This window comes from Mytilus galloprovincialis, chromosome 4, assembly GCF_965363235.1.
Source record: "Mytilus galloprovincialis chromosome 4, xbMytGall1.hap1.1, whole genome shotgun sequence".
In the NCBI taxonomy this organism is placed as follows: Eukaryota; Metazoa; Mollusca; class Bivalvia; order Mytilida; family Mytilidae; genus Mytilus; species Mytilus galloprovincialis.
The window spans coordinates 87,444,205-87,462,706 of record NC_134841.1 but is presented as its reverse complement, the minus strand read 5'-3'; the positions used below and the strand labels follow the sequence as shown (position 1 = coordinate 87,462,706).

Genomic DNA, 18,502 nt, shown 5'->3' with positions numbered 1-18,502 from the left:
TCACTGATGAGTCTTTTGTAGACGAAACATGCGTCTGGCGTAAATATTAAATTTTAATTCAGGTATCTATGTTGAGTTTATTTACAAGTCCCATTTTAACATGAAGCATCTTTTTGTCAAATTGTTGAGGAAAAAAACTAATTCCATTGCCTATCAAATATAAACATAAACTTAAGCAAACTGTAATGTACTTACATGTGGCCAGTCCTATACTCATGAGTCTTCATCTGTGGCGGAGGGCAACATATACTAGATGCTGTATCTGTAACAAAAACTATCAATTAACATCTCCTTTAAATAGAGGCTATTTGCTGATTCAAGTTTTCAGAATTTAATCTTTGAATTAGCGTGTCAACGTTACATTAAAACCTAAAGCTTGCTCTTTGCAGAAGACTACTTTTAACATTTTTTGATTTGAGCGTCACTGATGAGTCTTTTGTAGACGAAACATGTGTCTGGCGTAAATATTAAATTTTAATTCAGGTATCTATGTTGAGTTTATTTACAAGTCCCATTTTAACATGAAGCATCTTTTTGTCAAATTGTTCAGGAAAAAAACTAATTCCATTGCCTATCAAATATAAACATAAACTTAAGAAAACTGTAATGTACTTACATGTGGCCAGTCCTATACTCATGAGTCTTCATCTGTGGCGGAGGGCAACATATACTAGATGCTGTATCTGTAACAAAAACTATCAATTAACATTTCCTTTAAATAGAGGCTATTTGCTGATTCAAGTTAGAAGCTATTTGCTGTTTCAAGTTTTCAGAATTTAATCTTTGAATTAGCGTGTCAATGCTACATTAAAACCTAACGCTTGCTCATTGCAGAGGACTGCTTTTAACATTTTTTGATTTGAGCATCACTGATGAGTCTTTTGTAGACGAAACATGCGTCTGGCGTAAATATTAAATTTTAATCCAGGTATCTATGATGAGTTTATTTACAAGTCCCATTTTAACATGAAGCACCCATTAAATTCATCAATGATATATCAAAATCTTAAGTTTGCTCTCAGCAGAGATATGCTTTTAGATTTTAACATGAGGCATCTTTTTGTCAAACTGTTCAGATAAAACTGATTGTATTGCCTTACAAACATGAACATAGTTTTCAGATAAACTGTAATGAACAAATACATACAGGTCGACTCTTTAATTCTTTTTGCCATGAATCCATCTTCTTCCGTCTAGGAGGGCAACATATATTAAAGAAAAGGCTGTCTTTTTAACAAAAGCTATAAATCAATATCAGCTTGAAAAGACACTATCTGCTGTTTCAATTTCAAATTGTTTTTGATTTTTTAAATTTGTGGAAAAATAGCCAATTATGAAAATCTATTTTGGTGCATCAACCATTATAGCCTTGCTATCAAATTAAAGAAATTGGTAAATATCAAAATGAATTTTTCTATACCCTTTAATGAGCAAAATCATTTATACTCTGGAGAAACTCTAAGTCTTGAGTCAAGTCAATCCAATGTTTTAATGCATGAACATTAATCAATTCTATAATCAAAAACATGATTTCATCATATCACATCAATAAAGAGGTCAATAATGAATATGTTTTTTGAAAGAGCTAGTTTCAATGGTCCCTAGTTCCATTCAACTTGGATATTTTGTCTAGAGTCTTCAGTTCAGGTGCAGTGTTTGTGTCTTCAGTCCAGTTGTGTCTCCAGTCCAGGTGCAGTGTTTGTGCAATATACAGAGTATAGATGAGTAAAATTATTTTCAATCAAAATTTTCTTCACAAGTTAGTTAATTATATTTCATTTTAAAATATGGTCAATGACCTAGGATACACTTAAATGTTAGTGTGCTTATAGGGAGGGATCCATGCTGTTACAATGTTTTGTTAAAGAAATGGCATCCAACATCAAAACCAGTTTTTGAAAATGAGAAAGTTATCTTTAATTGATGTAAGCATGGCTCTGGTAAATGTTATTTTGAAAAAGTTTTTAATTTCTTTAATTGATGTTATCATTTTAACGAAATGCTGAAAAAAAGATGGTCATCAAAATTTTGTACAAAGGAACAAGATTAAGAGAAGGCATACACATAAATTAGCTCATTGAAATAATGATCTTAAATACCTGAATAAATATAATTAAGAATAATTCTAACTAGTTTTTAAATGCTTTATAATGGACATCTCCTTTAAAACAACATAATTAACCTATTTCTAATCTATCTAAGGAAATTTTGTTATTTTATGCAAAACCAAATCATGAAAATTCAAGTTGGCTGACTTTGGACTAGACCATTCACTTTTAAAAAATAATTTCGTCTTTTCAAAAACATTTTTCTATTCATTGTGATTATGAACTTGAAATACTGAAGGATTTTCTTCAGTTATTACCATTATTTAAGTATCTTGTGATATGAAGTCATCTTTCCTTTTTGAATAAACATGTTAGCTCACATATATACCAAACAAAATAACTGCTCTGGCTTAGGTTTAACTAATTATTATAGAATCTTTAGAAAGCTCACATACCAATGTCCCCCAATTGAAGATCAATAGCTTATTGCATAGTTTTATCTGTTTAATATTGAAAACTAATTAAAGATTTGGAGTCAGCTCAAGGAAACAGCTCAAGGAAAAGAAATGACTGACTAATTGGTTAAAACCTACTTAGCATTTGGTGTAAAAAATAATAAGATTTTTCAATTCATTTATCATAAATAAAAAGCAGACTATACCTAAGGGCAACCATAGTCTGGCTCTCCACAATGCATCACAATTCCAAGTAAGGTGACTACAGGTAAAGTTCATATCGTATTCAAGAACTGGAATGAGATGAACAACATAAGTCAATGTAGTAAAACATGCAAGTTTAACTTATTTCAATGACCTACTTCAGGATGAACAACATGACTTAACACCTTACTACATTTCAATGTAAACATGCATTTAGTGAAGGTTGCATGACCTCCAAGCTTACAAGGTCTTATTCTGATATAAAAATTTCAAAAGCTGCAGATTATTTCCAAACTCAGTAACAAGGAATATAAAATTGAAGGTTGGTCTGATTGCCTTGGACAAGTTGAGTTCATTCTTCGACAAGCACAAGCTGCAATCATCTTATGCAGTCTTATGCAGAATGTGTCTTTGGATGCCCCTGGTCTGTGTTTGCAACGAAAATTGGTGGAAGAACAGCACAAAAACTAGAGGCTCTAAAGAGCCTGTGTCGCTCACCTTGGTCTATGTGAATATTAAACAAAGGAAGCAGATGGATGCATGGCAAAATTGTGTTTTGGTGATGGTGATGTGTTTGTACATCTTACTTTACTAAACAATCTTGCTGCTTACAATTATCTCTATCTATAATGAACTTGGCCCAGTAGTTTCAGTGGAAAATGTTAATAAAAATTTACAAATTTTATGAAAATAGTTAAAAATTTACTATATTAAGGACAATAACTCCTTAGGGGGTCAATTGACCATTTCGGTCATGTTCACTTATTTGTAAATCTTACTTTGCTGAACATTATTGCTGTCTACAGTTTATCTCTATTATTAATTATATTCAAGATAATAACCAAAAACAGCAAAATTTCCTTAAAATTACCAATTCAGGGGCAGCAACCCAACAAAGGGTTGTCCGATTCATCTGAAAATTTCAGGGCAGATAGATCTTGACCTGATAAACAATTTTACCTCATGTCAGATTGCTCTAAATGCTTTGGTTTTTGAGTTATAAGCCAAAAACTGAATTTTACCCCTATATTCTATTTTTAGCCATGGCGGCCATCTTGGTTGGTTGGCCGGGGCACCAGACACATTTTTTAAACAAGATACCCTAATGATAATTGTGGCCAAGTTTGGTTAAATTTGGCCAAGTAGTTTCAGAGGAAAAGATTTTTGTAAAAGTTAACGACGATCGACTCCAAGTGTTGAGAAAAACCTTTTGGGCCAGGTGAGCTAAAAAGTTAACATGAAAATTTATCAATAACTTGAGTTAATTCTTTCATTGTCACTCGTCATTATATAATTCATGGCAGCCGTATATTTGTTTACATTTATTAAACCATGGGTTGGGCATTTATATTCAATTATTTTACCCTGAGCATTATGTGTTAGCCAGAGGTAAAATATGAATATATAAATGCCCAACCCATGGTTAAATGAAAACAAATCTTATGGCTGCCATGAATTATTTCGATTCTAATAGGACAAATTTGGCAATTTTGTTAAAGTTGAAAGCCCTATACATAGGATACTATTTTGACTGTACCATTTTACCAAATTTTGATAATATTAGTAATATTATACTATTCAATGATTATTTTTTTCTAATCACATTTTTCACTTATTCATTTTTCTTCCAATGTAATTTTATTCCTTCTGAGGCAGACCACCATGCACTATGTGAAAAAAAAATCAAATGAAAAAACTTACATCCTATTTTACAACAAGAGTGCACACACTGAAATGTCTCGCCTTCTATACTAATCATTGATATTATGTTGATAGTCCTAAGTATAAAACTAAGCTTTATTCCAACTGTCACATAAAATTAACATTAACCAAGATAACTAAACAAAGACCAATGAACCTTGAAAATGAGGTCAAGGTCAGATGAACCATGCCAGGCAGACATGTACAGCTAACAATGCTTCTATACAACATATATAGTTGACCAATTACTTATAGTTTAAGAAAAATAGACCAAAACACATTAACTTAACACTGCTGTGCAATGAACCGTGAAAATGAGGTCAAGGTCAAATAAAACCTGGGCGACTAAAATATTTCCATACACCAAATATAGTTGACCTATGGCATATAGTATTATAAAAATTTTACAGTATTGATGCTTTGTCGCTTAGTCTGAGCCCCCTCCCCGATTTGCCTGTGACTTAAGTGTGAGTTGATTTAAAGTGTCTCATTTGTTAAAAAAAAGTATTAGTCTTTTGATTTGTGTTGTGCCTGGGACATCAATGTAGCAGCAGTGAGACACAACAACGTCGTCGAAAATGGTGTCATTTCTGGACCTTTTATTGCTTACTATTGGGTATGAGTTTTAATCATTGTTGAAAACCATACAGTTTTGTTTTAGTTAGATAAAACGGAATTAAACTGTTTTGACAATATAAATTTATTACCTCCATGAAGTGTTTTAAACAAGAAAAAGCATCTACAGAAAAACATTTTTTTTATTTTTTTTTACCGATGAATGTACAGCCGATCAACATTACGCTTTTACACTGAAAGCAGCAATATCAGGCGAGACACAGTGTTCCCTGGACTATTATAGAAATTTATTATAATACTGCTTCATACATGTGATGGACTGTGAAACTCAGATCAGGAGATTAGGACTCAGATCAGGAGTTTTTTATCGACATAAATTTTTTCGTAAATGTAACCGTATGATGTAGTAATTGTGTTTTTTCTTCAAATTTCCATCAAATTGTAATATGTTTATAGTACCCTTATTCCCTTTCTATTTGAATGAAATAAAATATTAAGAATCTGCCTCTTGTTTTGTTTTGTTTTTGATAAATGATTGTTCACTGCTTGCAAATAAATCATTATATTTATTTATCTTATCTGTATAGATTTGTATTCATGACTCCGTCTCCTTATCATTGGTAACTGTATAGACAAATAAGAAAGAAATATGCTCTACATGTATATTTGTAACATCATAAATTAATTAAAAAAACAATAGTACTGCATGGCTTTTAAGCATTATGAAAGTCATATTTCTAGAAAACTTAAAAAGACTTAAACAGTGTAAATGTTTGCTAACTCTAGCTGAAACAATAAAATCTTATATATATTGACATCTACAATTCTCAATCCCAAGGATTTAATAGGAAATAAAAATGTACATGTTGTATATTCCAATCTAATATTTAACAGACTGATTTATCATATAAACTTCAATTTAATCCTTGAAAGGAAGTCTAGATTGCTAAAATAATTAATAAATTTATATTTTTTTATTTGTCCCAAAACATTTAAATTCATTTAATTACCATCCTTTTATGATTATTTGATTAAAATATTAATCATTTATAGTCTTTTTACAATTTACATTTTTAAAAGCTAAATAACTGAAAACAGGATAAACCAAAAGGGAAGTAACAAAAGTGTATTTCAATTATTTCCAATACTCAACGTTTTTATTAAATAACGCCAGTAAGCCAGAGGTAAACATTGTTGATTACCAGTATGTTTGACACCCAAGCTGTCAAGTGAAGCCATATAATTATACATCTTTGATTTACAGGTAAAATTTAAAACAGGGAGTTTACACCTACAGTAGTAAAAAATGATCAAATATGGCGTCCGAAAATTTTCATTTCATGAAATATTTCATACACAGGAGTTTTTTCTCCTGAACGGGAGGACGGGAGGAGACCCCTGAAAACGGGATTATTATACTCCCGTCAGGAGGTTCACATGTATGCTGCTTCTTTTTGAGAACTTTGGATCAAATAACAGGATCAAGTGATTTAGGGATATCCCAATAATGTCGGAAAATATTTTGGATTTTATTTTTTTTTAATTGTCTGCCATTCCCTTTTTTTCATACCAAATAACTCTGAACAACAACTCAAACTTTAATTTGAATTATTTTGGCGATACCAATCCAAAGCACATTAAACAAACAACATATTGAAATCTGTTAAAAAATAGATTTTTTTCACATAATGCATGGTGGCTTTTTGTAGCGGACTATACAGAGTGTTGAAGGCTGTACAGTTGCCTATATATGATTTCTTACATCCACTGCATTTAAACAATGGTGGATAGTTCTCATTGGCAATCACACCACATCTAACTTTATTTCAACTCCTATGTTGAGTTTTGTATACTGGAATATTGTTTATTTAGTACGCATAGCCCTCTTTTCGGAAGCCCGAGCAAAAGCCCTTGTTCCGCGATAGAAAATTTAATTATGAACTCGATCAAAAAGACATATAAAATAGCTGGAATTTCAACTCAAAATCTAATAAATCTAAATGAGACTTAAATTCGAATCGTACTCAAACTCTACCTGAAAAAATGACTCAAATTCAAAGTTGTAACTAGAACTCTGCCTTTAAATGTGACTCAAACTCGAAGTCAACTGGAAACTCAATGCTTACTAGAACTTTAATTCTAAGCATGACTTGAAATCCTAAACTAACTCAAAGTTTAACTCAAACAGTAACCCGAACTTTAATTTGAACAATAATTAGATGGATGGCCACACGCATTCAAGGCACATACAACATGGAAATCTATCTAAAAATAAAACAGGTTTTTCCAAATTGGTCACGTGGTTTTACCTCATCAAGTAATGGGATAACCACATCAAAGAATGACAGGACCACATCAAAGAATGACAAGACCATATCAAATAATAAAACAAACACATCAAGTAGTGTAAAATCGTCAAAGGAGTAGGTCCTGTAAGACCCCTTTTTGGCCCCAAAATGTAGCAGTTTTACCAAATTGTTCAAATGTAAGCTTTTAGTTATTTATTGGAAAGTAGAATGCTTCTTTTACATAAATATGGGCTGTTTTTGACAATACAAGGCACATATATCGGGTACTAGCATCATTAAGTCATTCTAAATTACTGAAATCTTAACAATTTTAGCATTTTAGTTAAGTTTTAGACGGTTTCCGTCTTAAATGAAAGTGGCCACATTTGTGTTCATTCATAATATTGAAATATAAGTTGTATTTAATGATAATACATAATATATATAAAGTTTGAGGATGAACACTTATTAGATGCGGCCACTTTCATTTTTGACAAAAACCATATGAAAAGTTACATTTTTTGGCATATTTGATAGAATTTTCATATTTAAGCTTGAATCAGTGTGTTTTTTAAATGACTGAATCAGTTAAAATCCTTCACATAAATTAATTGAATCAACTGAAATAGACATTTAAGTGTATAAAGTGTCCAAAATATTTCGTCAAATAGACCTGACATTTGAGGCCAACTCCTTCTGAAACATCATAACGTAATGTTAAAACCATATCAAGAATAGACAAATCATCATTACGAAATAACAAAACCACATCATGTAATGAAACAACTACATTACGTTTATGTGGTTTTAACATTACTTGATAACATGACTTGACTAATGACGCAACCATATTAAATAATGGTGAAACCACATAGAGTAATGACAAAACTATACGAAACCATATCGTGTAATATCGAAATATCATTAAGTCATGACTATTCCATATTGACTTATATTAATAAAGGGTTGCGCTTTAGCGCATGATACGCCCGTTGTTTGAAAGACGACGGGCGTATAAAAATGGCAAAAAAGACTACAATGACAATGAGGAGCAGCAAGAAGATAACAGGGAAAGTGAAGATGGTGAAAGTGACTCTACTGAAAGTTATGATCTAAATGAGGAAGTAGGTGATGAAAGTAAGGATTTCATTGACGATGGGCGTATAAAAATGGCAAAAAAGACTACAATGACAATAAGAAGCAGCAAGAAGATAACAGGGAAAGTGAAGATGGTGAAAGTGACTCTACTGAAAGTTATGATCTAAATGAGGAAGTAGGTGATGAAAGTAAGGATTTCATTGATGATGAAGATAAAGATTTCATTGATGAGGAGGCCTCTTCTGAGAATGAAAATGAGGATTTTTCTGATGATGAGGACAGTGATTACAGTGACACTGATAATTAAACCTAGTTCAGCTTTTCAATATTTAGCATAAAAAACAAATATCATTAACATTGGCATATAACATAGAAGTCTTCAATGCAATATAAGGAAAGTGATATATGACTATGGGTTTTAGTAATTATATGGCTGATTTCCAAATTTTATAGTAGTTTGAAAGAAGGTAATTTTCTTGGGGTATATTGCTCATAGTTAGATTCTGTTGAACACAGTAAGGAATCCATACTAAATTATACAAAGATGTATGCAAAAGTTGTTCAAATGGTGCTTAATATGGTGGATAATGATTATTACCTTTTTATTGTTTAGAATATTCACAAGATGATCATATTGATAAATGTTTAGGAGACTTGTTTTCCTTATTTTTTCATAAAATGACACCCTTTAACATTTAAGGAATATTTAGTCACATGTTAGGATTTTCATGTTGTCACTTGTTCACTTATTATGTGCTATTGTAGACTAGCTATGTTTTATAACATTTTTTATTGCGCTCAACCCTTCCACCGAAACTCTAAAAAAAAGCTGCAATGCTAAGGTATCATTTGTGATTTCAATTGCAACCAATTTTAACAAGAGTAAAACATCCTATATGCAAAAACAGTATTTGATTTTTATCCATAGCTAAAGATCATGAGTAAAAATGTTATCATAAAATGATATATGCCTCAGGGAACAGTTAGTATCTCAGGGACTGCTAATGTGCTTTCATCCTTGCAACCATTCAATAATAGTACAAACGTATGACTTTCATGGAACCTATTTTTTACAAGAAATTTAATGTTTTCAATTGAACTAAAGATTTTACAAATTTTATGTTTTCATCAGATTTTATTAAGTATTATTTGTTACATCAATAGATACAAACAATTCACCAAAGTTTCATGGACATTGGTGAAAGCCTTTTTGAGTTATTGTCCGAAGTGTTAAAAATCCCCCTTTTTTTATGAATAAAGCCCCATAAATCCAAAACTTAAAATCTGAAATTTATAAAAATTGAAAGTGAGCTGACATCAATAGATACAAACAATTCACCAAAGTTTCATGGACATTGGTGAAAGTCTTTTTGAGTTATTGTCCGAAGTGTTAAAAATCTCCCTTTTTTTATGAATAAAGCCCCATTAATCCAAAACTTAAAATCTGAAATTTATAAAAATTGAAAGGGAGCTTACATCAATAGATATAAACAATTCACCAAAGTTTCATGGACATTGGTGAAAGCCTTTTTGAGTTATTGTCCGAAGTGTTGAAAATCCCCCCCTTTTTTATGAATAAAGCCCCATAAATCCAAAACTTAAAATCTGAAATTAAAAAAAAAACGAAAGGGAGCTTACGTCAATAGATATAAACAATTCACTTAAGTTTCATGGAAATTGGTGAAAGTGTTTTTGAGTTATTGTCCGAAGTGTGGACGACGGACGGACAGACAGATGGACGGACAACGGTATACCATAATACGTCCCGTCTAAAAAATCATTACGTAATGTCAAAACCATATTAAGTAAAGACTCATTAAGTAATAATAAAACAACATAAAGTAATATCAGAGTTCCACATAAGACAGCTGTGGCGTTCCATAGATACATGTAACTTACAAAACTTTTAAAAAAAAAATGAAATATGCCAATGCTTATAAACTGCATATCAAATATAATTGACCTACCACTTCTGGTTCCCCATAAACTGACCTCATCACAAACTAATACATATAAAATAAGCAAAAGTTTCAGTCAAAAGACCATAACTGTGGGGGCAGGGCCAAATAATCTCCATGGAAATGAGATATGCCAATGCTTATACAACTGCATACCAAATATGATTGACCTACAACTTGTGATTCACCATAAAAGAGGGACGAAAGATACCAAAGGGACAGTCAAACTCATAAATCTAAAACAAACTGACATGGCTAAAAATGAAAAAGACAAACAACAGCACACATGACACAACATAGAAAACTAAAGAATAAACAACACGAACCCCACAACTAGACCTAATCACAAACTAATACATTGTTGACAGAAACAGCATACCTATGGCTCGCTTTTTGTCACCGGACACATTTTTTAAACTAGATACCCCAATGATGATTGTGGCAAAGTTTGGTTAAATATGGCCCAATAGTTTTAGAGGAGAAGATTTTTGTAAAAGTTAACGACGACGGATGACGCCGGACTGCAAGTGATGAGAAAGGGCCAGGTGAGCTAAAAAGAGAAAATCAGAAGATATATCAATTTTCTGTCAATGCTTGAGAAATGTATGATTTAAATACGTGTAACAGTCTTTAGGGAGAAAAGGGGGGGGGGGGGGGGGGGGGTTGGTGTCATTTGTTTACAAATGCACGTAGTTATGCAAAATAAAACGATGAGATATCTAACAAACAGAATTATTATATAAATAAATTTCCTTTAAAAGTAAATGAATTTTAAGCATAAGGTAATAAAAATTAAAAAAAAAATAACATATATAAAAATGAACTTTCTTTGAGATTTTTTTTTATTTCTTTAATTTCATACATAAATCAAAGAGCAGAATGCTCTGAGAGATACGATTGCCATTGTTTTTATTGACACATGTATACATGTAGCTAGATAATATTATTTTCAAAACTAATTCAACTGCACATGTAAACTGTAATTTACGTAATATGAATAGTTACAAAATAGCCAATCCCGGATAAAGTGTATGAACGATGTACTTAGGCCTATTGTGTTTTATTTTTGTACTATAAATTCCAAGTTTACTTTCCACAGCAGTCATTGAGACTCAGAGTGAGAGAAGGTACTTCACTTCGTATCTTAATTATCACCTATTTTCCTACGTTAATTCTAGGAGGAACCCCATTCCTAACTCTTTAAATGTTTAATTTCCTTTGGGTCAGTTGTCATGACTCCTTTCCGTACATATTCCTCTGTTTCAATTGCGATCGTTTTTAATATAATACGATGCTTATCGACAGGAGGAGTTAATTTTTCTCGAAGTGTATTTACATTCAGAATTGCCGGAAGTTACTTCCGGAAGGGAGACAACTCGAAACGATAATATGGAAGACTCCATTTCGACTGAAGGGGTGTTGTAGTTACGTGGAATACATTTATTTTAATTTAAATGATGCATATGATTTAAAATTATGCAACAACAATAACCCTAAATAGCAGACATACAAAAGAATTTTTATTAAACGACCTAGATGGTTCTCTATTTCTTTATGGAAGTACAATATCAAATATCAGTTTCATAACGGTGACATATAAGAAAAACTCCACTTCTTATATGACAGAAATAGATTCATCGGAATTCAGAGAACTCTCGAATTTTTATCAAAACTGGGGACTCCCCTCTGACGTGTTTCTAAATTTATAAAAACACTAAATATAAATACTGCTTAATTCTGATTTTCCGTGTTGTTAAAAACACGCATGTAAAGGGAAATATCAAACATGAAGATTATGAACATTATAGGAAAGTTGTTTAAGTTCAATCCCTGTGTTTGTTTTTCCCTTTTAAAGCAAGACAATCATAAGAATCTGAGATGTTCCTTAATGTTTAGAATAAAACGCTTGACGTGAGGGCATTGTCCTGAGCCACTGGTATAAGTCTACAGATTGCTTTAAAGCAATCGTATCCCAAAAATGGTCATTTGAAAGATGAAATTAGGTGCCAAGAGATTGCGAGAATGCAGGATTTTGCTCTATTTATGCCAGACCCCCTGCCGTAAGGCACCAAGCTTCGCCGAACGCATGTTACAGCCGCCAATAATTTTAATTAAGCCTTCTACTTCAATTTCAAGGGAAAGCCCTGCTGGCAGCTAGAGATGAACACCTTACAATCCTTCCATACACCAAATATAGTAGACCTATTGCGTACCAGTACAAGACCAGGTGCTCTGCAAGGCGCAGCTTTATATATATACAACCACAGAAGTCGAAGCCTGAACAGTTGGGGCAAGTATGGACACAAAATTCAAGCTTGATACAGCTCTGAATTTGGATTGTGATCAAATTTTTGACATACTATGGGTTTCTGACATAAAACAAATGTCAAGATCATACAAATCTATTACGCAATATTGTGCAATTAAAGATTTCTTCTTTAAACTTTTCAAACATTTGGAATTTGAGAAATTTGGGAAAAAAATTGAAAACTACTAGCACCCCCCTTTATTTGGCAATTAGTACAAAACCTGACATTTATTTATATATGATTTACAAGTTGTGTCAGGGAGATAAATCCGAACATACCAAACATTATATGTTTAATGTTTTTGAGTTACCTCCCTTTCACTGCTTTTAAATTGTCTTAATTGTCCATTGACCAGTTCTTCACCATTTGTGCCCCTAATTCTTAACATTTTGAGCCATAACACCCCCCCCCCCCCCCCCCCCAAAGTCAATACTAACCATCCTTCATGGTATGGAAACTTGTATAGTTTCAGAGAGATTCATACACTTAGACACAAGTAATTGTTCGAAAACAACAAAAATGCTTATTTTGGGCCCCCTTTTTAGGCCCTTATTCCTAAACTATTGGGACTATAACCCCCAAAATCAATCCCAACCTTCCTTTAGTGGTATTGAACCTTCCGGTAAAATTTCAGAGATCCATTAACTAAAACTAAAGTTACTGTCCGGAAACTAAATGTGTCTTCAGGTGACGACGACGACGATGCAGACAACATGATAGCATTATACGACGCAAAATTTTTTGTGGTCGTATAAAAATCAGACAAAAACACAAATACTTAAATATAACCATTGATATGAGGTCAAGGTCAGAAGACATCTGTAAGTTGGACATGTACACCTAACAGTCCTTCCATATACCAAATATACTAGACCTTTTGTTCATAGTATCGGAAATATGGGCTTAACCACCAAAACTTGAAACCTGGTTCAGGGTCCATGATTTGAGGTCAAGGTCATATGAAAACTGTCACAAGGACCTTGTAAGGTACACAGATATCAACAGTGATATTGTTTGCCTTAAATTAGTGGAGAATAAAGGCTTTTTCCCCTGGAGAAGAATCCCAATTTAAAAAAAAAAAAATGGCTTAATATTATTCCCAAAAAGGCAACTTTTTTCCCAAACAGTACAGTCATAGTAGTAATTGTGCATGAATACAAACTGAAAAACACTCATTTAAACAATGCCTAAAATGACTATATATGTGCACATTTGAGGGTCTATTTATGTATCATCACTGTCAAATTGGGGTCTTATTTTAAAGCAGGGTTTAACTCTTGAAAATAGGTCTGTAATTTGAAGTTTCAGTCAAATTCATGGTTTATTTTTAATTTCCCAATTTGATGAAAATGACACATATTTTCCCAATAAAAAGGGTAAAGGTAGTTTTGAAAAAAGTCAACAATATCACTGATCAAATAGTTTTCTTATTACTCATAAGAGAAAAATTAACATTACAAAAAATCTTAACTTTTTCTTCAAGTAGTTATTGAACCATTAAAATGAGGTCAAGGACATTGGACATGTGACAGACCGAAACTTCCCAACATAAGCCATCTATATACAAAGTATGAAGCATTATAAGCTTTTAAGAAGTAAGTTTACGCCACAGTTGCTGCCGGATCACTATCTCACTCACTAAATCTTTTGTCTAGCTTTGTGCGACAAAAGTTGAAGTCTAGCACACCACTTCCAAAAAAATTTTGAGGTAACCCTCCCAATCTTGGGAGTAAACCTTAGTAGTTATGTAAATATTTTTGACCACATTTCATGTTAGTATTTATAATATTTTTTGCGCTATTGGTTTGTTAATATTTATGTATAATTATCCTATGCATGCACAGCAGTTCAGGGGAGAATCCAGTCGAGTTGATCTTTTATTAAAAGGGGGTCTTTCCATGGAGAAAAGGGGGTCCAACCATATACTCCCATTTAAATGCATTGATCGTCCCAAAAAATAGGGTGGTTCAAAACTCTGATGGATAACTGGATATCATAAGTAAGGAAGCAAGAAGGGTCCATGTGCAGAGCATTGAAAAGCTCTCTATATACATGTACATGAGGCATAAAATGTAATGTTGACATTCTGACTGAACAGATTGGGAATTATGGTGATTATACCTGTATAGAGGGAAAATCCTTCTATAGAGGGATACAATTATCCCTCTATAGGGGGTATTTTTGTTTAGACTGGATTTATTTCAAAATAGGGCAGAATGGCATTTTCTAATATTATTGCAGTTATTGCAGTAACCTGCAACAGTTGATGCACCAATTGATGTACTAAATTTAATATACACATGTCTAGTTTGCTGCTTACCCACTAAATATACAATCTATTGTTCACCATGATTGAAAGCTGTGATTAGGTAAATTCTACTCACTTATGTTTCACTGAACAGAATTTCTATTGTTAGATTTTACATGAAATTTAAAGGTCAACTATTCCTTTTGTTGTTGATCAGGTGATCAGATAGGTATACAATAGATTGCAAGTTTTGTCACTTTAGCAGAAAACTGGTCATCTACATTTGAAAATGCCTGTACCAAGTCAGGAATATGACAGTTCTTGTCCATTCGTTTTTGATGCGTTTTGTTATTTGATTTTGCCATGTGATTATGGACTTTCCAAATTGATTTTCCTCTGAGTTCAGTATTTTTGTGATTTTACTTTTTATCCCAATTTATAGTAAAGTGCATATGTTGATGCATATAATGCTAGAGATTATAGCCAACAGGGCCGTAACTACCTATGAGGCAGGGGAGGAAACTGCCTCCCCTGAATTTTCTACACCAATTTTATTTTTTGAAGTAATGAAATAAAAAATTGAAATGAAATATTGACAATATGTAAACGAAGAACTTGAATTTGTATTATTAACAACACACGTTTACAGTTTTTACAGTTTATCATGATATGTGATATATATTTGTCATTTTCAGGATTTTTTATCGAAAGTGAACCATTTCAGTATTTCTTTTATTTTTTTTTTTCGTGTGGCCATCCATCTGTTATTCAGTATTTCCTATGTCATACGAAAACGCAATATGAAACTTAAAGTTTGCTTTCAGCAATTTTAATTAAAAGTTAACTAATCACATTTATTTACCATGTTTAGGGGCTCAATTAATCAGAGGAAGTTCCCTTTGTATTGTCAAGATTCAAAGTTTTATTTGGAGTCGATATTCAATAAACTACATAAACACAAGCTCTAGTGAGCTTTTCAAATCGACTTGTGTGAATCTTTTATGATATCGGAAATTCGTTACCAGCTGAATCAGCTGTTGGATAATTGTTTTAACGTGTCTAGTCAGACAGTACGTCTCCCGACCATACGAGAACATTATGGTCAATGCCTTAATTAGTAGTTAAACACTCCCATTCGTTGTAGTTCTATACATGTCTGTTCAGCTTTCAAACTATGATTTTGAAATTCAAGGTCCTCGATAAAAAAAAATATTCTTGCGTTCTATAATCTTGCTTTATATGTTTTCTTTTTTAACTTACTAGTTTGATTTCTAACAAAAATATCTTTAAATACAGATAATAATTGTTTGCAAAACAAATTGCTCCTAAGTTCAAGCATTACTGATTAGTCGTAAAGTAAGGAAATCGAAGGAAAACGTTTTTTTTTCGTCATCAAATCGGCGGTCACAATGTATTTAATGTTAATAATTATAGTTAAAAGTACGACCTTCAAGACGGAGCCTTGGCTCACTCCGAATAGCAATCTCAGTTTGTTTTTGCATAAAAATTGCTTCCAGGTTCAAGCAATACTGATGAGTCTTGAAGTAAGGAAATCGAAGGAAAACGGGTCAATTTAAGCCATTTTACTGAGGGGGAAAAAATCGGCGGGGGCTTTGCCCCCCCCCAAACTCCTTCTCTTGGGGCCTCAATCGGCGACCAGAAACCCCTGCCTCCCCTGAAATCGATCCCTAGTTACGGCCCTGGCCAATATAACTAGAAAATGCCATTCTGCCATAATTTGCTTTAAATTCAGTGTAAACAAAAACATCCCTCCATAGAGGTATAATTTTATCCCTCTAAGGCAGCAACCATTTGATTTTCTGGGGGGGGGCTATGGGTTTTTTTTTCTGTACAAACTTTTTTTTTCGCCTGTGGCAAAAAACAATCTATTTTTTTAAACAATCTATTTTTTTCGCGACAAGTCGAAAACAATTTTTTTCTTTCACTTTTAGCATTACATATAGTGGCAGCTGAGGGTGAAACAAACAATTTTTTTTTCTCAGAATCAAAAACAAATTATTTTTTTCTCCAAAAACTGGAAACAAACTTTTTTTTCCAAAAAAAAACCATAGCCGCCGCCCCCCCCCCCCCCCCCCGAAAATCAAATGGTTGCTGCCTAAAGAAGGATCCCACTAAAGAACGATTATCCCTCTATACAGATCTATACAGGTATAATCACCATACAGGGTTCCTAACATGCTGAATGGTTGGGTGCTTGTACATCTTGAACAGCCAAACCGATACCCCTCTTAGGAAAGTGTTTTGCAGACATATCGGAAAAGCCCTGTAGTGACCATCTTTCTATTCAATGCCATGTTATTTCAAAATCTATTCACACGAGCATATTCGGTCTACTCGAACGAGAAATCCACAGAATTCAGAAATTCTTTGGTTAAACCAGAGACTAAATACAATAACATTATACATATTGAATGATGACATTTTCTCAACTTATCTTTATTCACAAATGTATTTTTTTATAAATTGATAACAAAAAGTTTTCGACAGTCGGTCACCAAAATGAAATTGACATTACGATATTGTGTAATATTTAAAACTTGATATTTATACTGATTCTATACTGGTAACAAAACTATGCCATATCTTACTTATAAATTTAAAGAAAGAATAAAACCTACCTTTCAGACGAAACTTTCAAAACAAATTTATGAACAGTCCTTCAGTTCAAAATGGATACGCCGGCAAGAGTTGAGAACTGTCACTTATAAATAGAAAATCCCGCCAATAGTAGCCAACAATAAACAGGATGCACGTGGTGCCATGAACCGTGAAAAACGGGGGTTTCCCGAATAGAGAATAATTAATCACTAATTTAGATAATCCAATGAATTGGCAAAAATAATAAAGAATAGAGGATAAGGAGTTCTTAAATATAAACTGAATTGGAAATATGAGAAAATTAAAGAATTGGAAAATTTGTGAAAATTATAAAGGAATACTGAGGAAAATTTGGGAAAATTAAGGAATTGGATAAAGATATACCTTTTGTACAGAAAAACTGCAATAATGGAAGATTTGAGCAAAAAACATACTGAGAAAAGAGCAATGTCCAAAATACAGTTATCAATTAATGATAGTTTTAAAGATAAAAAATAATGAGCAAATGATTAAAAAAAATGAGTGGAGAATAGAATGAAAGACCTGGCTTATTAAGTGGCGGATTGGGAAATTTTCATACGGGAAGTCCACTGACTGCCTAAGAGGGAGCCCAGTCCAGTCATGCATCAATGATTCCCTAATTTCTTCCCACAAAAGGAGGTGCCGTGGGCTTCCGAGTCCTCCTATAAGTCTACTTTTTTACAGAAAAAAAACAAAATTAATAAAAACACGAGATTAATATTAGAGCAGTGCTTCACAATATAGATCATATAAATACACCAGTTTTTGTTTTTGTGCGAGTTTTTAAAGGTGGAAGTACCTTAAACTTGAAAAGGTTATATTTTTTTCTTTCACTACCACTTTTCATTAGATTTCGATCAAATTCAGAATCATAAAAAATCGAGTGAAGCACATATGCACTTTATAATTAGTTGCTCCATCCTGCGATTAGTTTACTTTACTAACCTATTATGAGGTATTATACTGCAACTTGGAGT

At 32.6% G+C, this 18,502-nt stretch overlaps 1 long non-coding RNA gene across 2 annotated transcripts; it reads right to left on the bottom strand.

Moving 5' to 3' along the window:
- Positions 1-192: 192 nt before the first annotated feature.
- LOC143073288 (uncharacterized) lies at positions 193-17,631 on the bottom strand. Of its 2 annotated transcripts, none has more exons than XR_012977469.1 (5): positions 17,525-17,631; positions 2,710-2,796; positions 1,148-2,002; positions 617-683; positions 193-262 (listed from the first exon to the last, which is right to left on the bottom strand). It is a non-coding gene; the product is annotated as an uncharacterized LOC143073288 (long non-coding RNA). The 2 variants fall into 2 exon arrangements; XR_012977470.1 differs by lacking the exon at positions 17,525-17,631 and adding an exon at positions 11,484-11,917.
- Between the last annotated feature and the right edge of the window lie 871 nt (positions 17,632-18,502).